This window comes from Halictus rubicundus, chromosome 6, assembly GCF_050948215.1.
Source record: "Halictus rubicundus isolate RS-2024b chromosome 6, iyHalRubi1_principal, whole genome shotgun sequence".
In the NCBI taxonomy this organism is placed as follows: domain Eukaryota; kingdom Metazoa; phylum Arthropoda; class Insecta; order Hymenoptera; family Halictidae; genus Halictus; species Halictus rubicundus.
This window is the reverse complement of record NC_135154.1, coordinates 12,804,630-12,812,081: the sequence shown is the minus strand read 5'-3', so window position 1 is coordinate 12,812,081 and position 7,452 is coordinate 12,804,630. Positions and strand designations below refer to the sequence as shown.

At 39.5% G+C, this 7,452-nt stretch overlaps 1 protein-coding gene across 2 annotated transcripts in view; it reads left to right on the top strand.

The window, feature by feature from the left end:
- Positions 1-697: 697 nt before the first annotated feature.
- LOC143355276 (uncharacterized) overlaps positions 698-7,452 on the top strand; it is a 39,161-nt gene continuing 32,406 nt past the window's right edge. For both annotated transcript variants that reach the window (XM_076789971.1, XM_076789970.1), the window contains exon 1: positions 698-990. The gene's annotated coding sequence lies outside the window, so the exon portion shown is untranslated. The remainder of the gene's footprint in view (positions 991-7,452) is intronic.

Below are 7,452 nucleotides of genomic sequence, written 5' to 3'. Positions count from 1 at the left end.
AATAATTCATGAAAATGGTGAAATCTTGCAACGTTCGAAGCAGAATGCCTCCTTAACACTAGGTTTGCGGAACACTAAAAATGACTATTTCACATTACTTTACAAAAATAGCATGATCGTATCTATCAAAATTTGTGGCCATCTTTTTAATAACGTATATCCAAGGAAATCGGGTCCGATACACCTGGGAAAACATTTGAGCAACGCTCTATATGATTTTGAAAAACGATTCCTTCGCAAGAAGTGTTTCATTGCTTCGCGAGAAGCGTTTACCCTTACATTGCGAAATGTATCCAAGGAAATCAATTTGTTAAATAATTCCTCATCGATGCATCTTTACAATCTCAATATTGGTAAATTAAAAATATTAGAATCCGTCATTTTGACGGGTCCCGTACATCTAGTGTTAAAACACATTCCGTAAGAAAATATGTATGTAGACTCGAAGAAAATAATTTATATATCTCGAGTATCCATAGATATTTACGCGAAATCGGAATGCGGAAGGGTTAGTAGTTTTTCTGAAGAAAAATTCGTAAATATGTTTAAAAAATGTGGGGTTCGAAGCGGAGTAGCCCCTTAAGGCGCCGTTTTTCAAGGGTGCGAGGCGCGTGCGCAAACGGCGCCGCTTGCGCACGCACTGTCGGCCGGCCAATCAGCGGGCCGGGTGGTAGAGGGTGCTCCGATCGATGCGCTCGGCCTGGGAGCGTGCGCCAGTGACCGAGCGTTTACAGCGCGATAAGCGTCGCGGCGGACCGAAGTATATAAAGATATCCTGGCCGTGGGTGTTTCGGTTCCCTTGTTTTCTCGCGATTCCTTACTGAAAACTCGCGACCCTTATACTCGTTCGCCGCTTATCAGTGCTGTCACGTGACCCGCGATGAAACGATGAAGCAGACGAGCACGAACAGCGACGACTGTCAGGAAGATGCCGGTAAACCGCTCTCGCACGGGAAATGTGGCCCAGCCGGACACTGTCGCATTTTAATGGTGAGTAAATTCGAATTTCGCTTGTCCCGCGAGTATACGTGCCCGCAGAAACAACCGTTCCGTCCCTGTCCGCTCGTTTCCTCGAGAGGTCACTGTACTTGTCACGATCCACCGAACCCCTATCCGATGTCACCGTCGATTTCACCGTGCGATTTCTCGAATCGACTTTTCACCGATAAACAGTCGGGGATACTCGAGTTAAAAACGAAAAAAGCAGAAGAAAACAGAGAAAATCGCTCGATCGCGCGGACACCGTTCATTGAAAAGCAAACCACTTTCCGAGGTGGAGTTTCTTTCTAACCTTGATTTATATTTCAGCACCCCCACTGTTCGTATTTTTATCGATGGCAAACTCGTTGTCTTTTTGTCGAGAGATCGATTTCGGATTTCAATTAGGTTAGACGCAACCGACTCGTCTCGAATTCGCCTCGCTTCGTTCGGTTCTATTTTGATTTTCTCCTTTAGCGTTGGCTTTGTTCGAAGTGCTTTCGGGGATGCTCGACTGACACATATGCTGGGGGCAAATGTGTTTCACGATCGCTGGAGTGGAAGCCCGCGTAGCGAAACTTTCGATTGAATTACGGCGATATCAACAAAATTTTTGGTAGGTTCGCAACTTTTCAACCCCCGCGACAATAACCGGGAGACCGGTGCGAACATTTGTTTAAAAATTTTATTGCCTCTGGTTAACAATTGGAAAGTTGGAATTCCCATGTATTGAACAATTCTTGTATTATTTTGCGTCTTTGGGGTAACAATATTTGATCAATTTTCTATATAAAATAAAGACGTTTGATTTATTGAACATGGTAGGAAACTTTGGGTAGTGGCACAAGAGTTAATGAAAAATTTAAGACAAGGGTTGAAATCTGCGTACTGTTGCTATTATTATAATCGTGTCGATATTTCATCGAAATTGGTTTAACGCATTACCGACGGGTACTTCTCCGATAATGTACATACGACTGGCACATTTTAATGACTAGCTATTACATTTACATATGTATCTCGCGTTCGTTAAACTTTTGTTACATCAATTGTCAGATATAAAACGTTTCCCGACCGCTGATGGTTTCATATAAAAATTGCAAGCAGTATTAACAAAATTTTTATCCACAAGGATAACATTTTTAGGAAACTTTAGTCAAGTACTGACAAAATTATTTGCTATTATTTCCATTGGAGGGATGGAAACAGTTTTTGGGGCTGAGAACTATACTAAAAAACTGTGAGACCTAGAAGAACGTTACTAGTTGCAAAACTGTGCAAACATATTTCAGGAGACTGTACTTGTTTAACTAATACATTTAAAAACTGTTTCTTTGTGGTCAGATGTTAATAATATTGATTAATTTTCCTACATATTTTTGCGCATAAATATGCTCGAATATAAAATACGGATACTCCTGATTTTGCGTTGTAAAAAATTATTACAGTTCAACTTTTTCCGTATTATTTTTGTGCGGCGAATTTCTTACGAGCGTAAAATCAAACAGGTAGCAAACTTCGGCGATATTTTGAGGAATGACGTTTTCTGGAATCTGCTTGCACAGCTGGATTCCTTATTCAAGAATACACAATTTTGTCATTTACAACTTTCTTCTGGTTCCGCCAGTTCCCATGATATTCGACCAAGTATGTTTCCCACCCCAGCTTCGAGGGATGTTTTCACCTCTTCAATATGAAGGATGTCAGATAAAAAGATACGAATCAAATACTCCTTAAGAACTAATTTTATTACAGTTACCCGGTATTCTCTTTTATTAGTTTATCCCAATACTCGTCTTGCAAATTAAACGAATTCTTTATAGATATATGTATATAATATAATTTTTACATTGTTTAGGACGAGGGCCTTCCATTATGATTCTTAAACACAATTCATTTGTATTATGTTCTATATAGTTTGCATTATACTATCTATATAGTTCTATCTATATAGCTTCTATATAGTTTGTTTTAGTAGTCAGCCATTTTGAGCGTTATTACGATTAATATGCAACTTTCTAAATGCCTTATAATATGGGGGCATGAGGAATCGAAAGTGAGGAATAAGCTGATCACCGTGCTCATTCAAATGTATAATAATTTGTTACTAAATATATATTTTTAAGCAATTTATTTTCAGAAAGGCTGACTGTTGGATAGGGGTTGAAATACATTTGTGTTGAAAATTTAGAATAAGTAATAAGAATAGTAGTTTTTGTTGCGAGGGAGGAACAATCGCGTGGGACGATTACACATTAACTTTTGTTCACAGTACTAGTTCAAAGGGTCGAAAATTGAAATTAGTTTATAACGTATGCCGAGTTATCTCGCCTGCATGACCGTATCGCTCCGAGTTGCTATACGTAAGCTGTTCAACAAAGCAAATCGGTTTCTGCTGTTACAGCAGTGACCGTTAACCTGCATTCGTCGAGGGAATTTCGCGTGTGCGCCTGTGTGAACGCGTTTCGCGTTTCGCGTTTCGCGTCTTGGCAACGCGGAAATTTATAGAAAAACGAGATTTCTCGTTTCTCCCCTCTTGGTAATGCGTTTTAATTACGGAGTAAAAGCTGACCGATGGAATTCAACGACTCGAGCCTGTACCCTTTGCTTCGCCGGATATGTATCCAACGTGAATTACGACAGAAACACGCACACGATAATGGATTCCGATAACAATGTAACGATATCATAGTGACCCCGTCGTCTATTCTATTGTTCGATCGCGTTATACGAACGGCGAAATGCAAGAATAGCTCTCGTGACAATTTTCTGGAAAATCATCGTCGAAAGTGTACTAACCAACGGGAAGAAAATTGAATCGTTAACGAGCGATAATTCATAAGCACGCGTGCAGAGATTTGCTGGACGGCGAGGAGCAAAGGAGCTCTTTCTCGTTTTGATCACGCGTGGCTGATTTGAACGTTAATTTTTCATTATGTCGCAACACAGGAACTCGCGTATCGCGGTTCATGAATGACAAACGGGCTCGCGATCAAATTTAATTCAATCGGTCGATCTCGATGGCCTCGTGTATAATGATCAGCGAGATTTGTACGTGTTCCGCAAACCGCCGCGAAACTTGCACAATTCATCCTCGAATCATGCGTGTAAACGCGTCGGGTCGCTTTCGCGTTGATTTTGCTCGGAAAAATTGATTCTCTCGAATATGGTTCCGGTTATCGCTATTACTGCAACAGGATGGTTGTATTTAACCCTTTCCACTGCCTCGCCGCTAAAAATGATTCAAAGCAAATTCTACCTCACCAAATGTCATCGCGTTTGCTAAATTGTGAAAAGTTATTGAAAGTTAAAAGAATACATTCGATTTCGCATTAACAAAATGAAAAATATTATTTGCGTATCGTGTATCAAAAATATTTCCATTCTGGAGTCGAAATAGCTTCGAGCGCAAACGGTTAATAAAATGCTGCATCTATGAACGTTGGTAGTGATCGAGTAGTTACTACATGCTTAAATAGTAAAAACACTAGAAAACCAACAGTGATTGACTTGTCAGTTTTATTAGTTTTCAGAATACTGAATCAAACAATCCACCTCTCGTCTTCTTTTACGGTTGTTTTTCCCCTCCGTGACTGACGACAGATAAAAAACAGCCACGTGAAATAGTTTCCACAAAAGTTCCATGGGAATCTGCGACGATCATGTTCCGATATGCTTGTTTGTTTGACCTGGTTCGCCGATTGCAACCTATTCCTGCACAGTGATACACCGGTTGTTTCGAATAATCGAGCCCCTTCGATCAACAATCTTTCGTCGGAGGCGTTCACCGTTCGAGAGCAAAGATTCCCTATCCCTTCCGCTTTGCCAGTCTGCGCGACGTTGCAACGTTTAACCCTTTGCACTCGAAGCTATTTTAACCCCGAAACTCGCATTCCTTCCGACCTAGAATATTTCCCTTTTATATAATTTTTGTTCATGTTATACATAAAAAAAATGGTGCCATTTTCTCGTACGGTACTGAAGTGTTTAGTAATTTATTAAATACGAACAAATTTAATAATATAAAAAATATTTGGAATAATGGTACAGCAATTTTTAGTGGCGCCTCACAGTCGCCATTCGAGTGCTAAGTGTTAACGATCAGAGCAGCTATACTTGAACGTCGTTCCGACAACGAGCAACCAACTGTGATTGAAACTGTCGGTGGCTCGCGGAACCGCGAGACGAGACAATTTTCGGGAAACGTACGATAATTCTTTTCTCCCCGGTGTGTCTGTCTCCGTTGACTTATTAAAGTTAAATTTGGTCCCGTTTTGTATCGGGAAAGTTGCCGAGGGGTCCGACAGGATAACAACGTATCGCCGCGCGAGCGGGACCCCTATTTTTCTTCAATTTAAACTTTCTTGAGCCAGCGACCACGAAAATTAAGTATGCCGAAGTTTTCGCCGCCTTGATAAACCGAATTCGCCGTGTACGGTCTCCCGCGACGGCCAACAAACTTCGCGGACGTTCGGCAAAGTTGCGCGCGATTCCCTTTAAACCTGTTCCGACACTGTTCCTCGCGGACATTATGACGAATAATCTGCTCCGGTAGCTTTAATTACCTTCTGGCAGATTTTTCCATGATCTCACTAGTCTGCATCAATTACGAGAGAGGGAGGCGACAACCAAATTAATTTCTTAGTTTTTAGCAATTTCTATTATGTGTCCAAAGAAATAAATCTACAGCAAAGTATTGATCTCAGCTGAACGGGGCTACACGATCTTAGTCAGTCTGCTTATCCCCTCCACTGGGGGGCGTACCCCTCGAGGGATCAAGAAGCTCCACCTGCCTCGGTCGCCGTGAACGTTATTTTTTTATGGGACTTTGACGAACTTATTCGTGGTATTTTTCTGATTAAAATGACACTAAACACGACATAATTTCGTTCCCTAGGTTCCCTAATTGTCGTCCCATAAGTTCGTTCCGTGGATATGTTTATATTGTTTACCATTGAAAAGTATTTTAATGAAAAACCGCAGAAATTTTATAGTGATTGGATGTCTTTGCCAAAAAGGTCAGAAGAGGTTGTGGAATGAAAGGGTGATTACATATTTTATTTGTAAAATTTGAATGGTACAAGAGTAAATGGAACGAACTTATGGGACGACCTAATAGTAGCCCTAAACCTGGACTCATTCTAAAGCTGGAGCCTCTGCTTTAGCGATTCATTTTTTGTGAAAATATTTTTGCACGGTATAGCGAATGCGAAACTAAAAGCCTGTTGTTCTGAAAATGGTAAAAATTGAAACATCCCTAGAAACATTGGAAAATGTTTTTGCAAGCTTCCCTTTAACAACGACCTCCTAAAACTAGGTATACGATTTTTTGGTGGCTTTGAATGAAAGTCGTACCGTCGACTTGAGAGTAGTATAAGGTACGAGGGCCTTTGTTTCTCATTTCTGTTGCATAAAACAGTCGAAAGGTGTCGTACATAAACTTTTGGGGGTTCGTTGTAAAGGGGAAGCTTCAATCTTCAAATCCGTGGTGGAAAAAAAACCTGGAAAATATCCAAACATCCTGTTTTCAAATCCTGAAAAAAATTTGGAATGTCTGCACAGTTATTTGAATTTGATAAAATTTTGATAGAAGCAGTTTTTTCTTCTTGTCCTAAATAATGCAGAACTTTTCCCCCTTTCTACTTAATCGAGGAAGACTACCGAAGATTCTGAAAATACAAAATTTTTAGCTGCGAGATGAATCCTCGTTTATTATTGTACGATTTTTTGTTACGGAGATATAACAGTTTAAATATCAGCTTTGCAGCGAAAATTGAGTGCTCTATTAATTTTGCACGCGAGCATGCGTAGAACGATAATTTAAAAAGCCGTATGATTTATAATAATACGGTTGCAACCATTCAACATTTATATCATATTTTCAGATAGGGCAATATTTCAAAACGTACATATCGATCTCCGGAACTTTTTCAGTAGAGATTTACAACAAATGAAAATGTGTGTATTAATGAAAATGTATATTTAAAAGAGTTTTAGAGAAAGAGAAGTATAATAAAACGCATTATAATAGCCTTGTATTAATCTGGAAAATCGAGATTTATTGGGCTGTATAATATAGCTTATTATAAGACATGTATCACGTTTCATCTTGGAAATATTTTCATAAGATAGCGAATTATGGCGCAGAAAGGAATACAATAGATCTCCTGTGCAACGCGATCAAAACAACCATTTCCTAAAAATTGTACGTATGTATTTTATGTGGCAGTAAATGTACAGTACATGTACTAAAAATTATTTGAAAAGACCTCACACTCACTACCACAGAAGACAGAATATACACAGTCTTTTTAAAATAATTTTTCATCGCGTTCTGCCAGTGTCTACCGGTATAAAAGTTTTTAAAAAATATATTGCAACGGATTAGTACTTTTTTCAGGTAAACTCACCTCTTCTATTCCAGAAGATGTTTCACGAAAGTGCACGGTATATGTAGGTATATTCATATAGCGA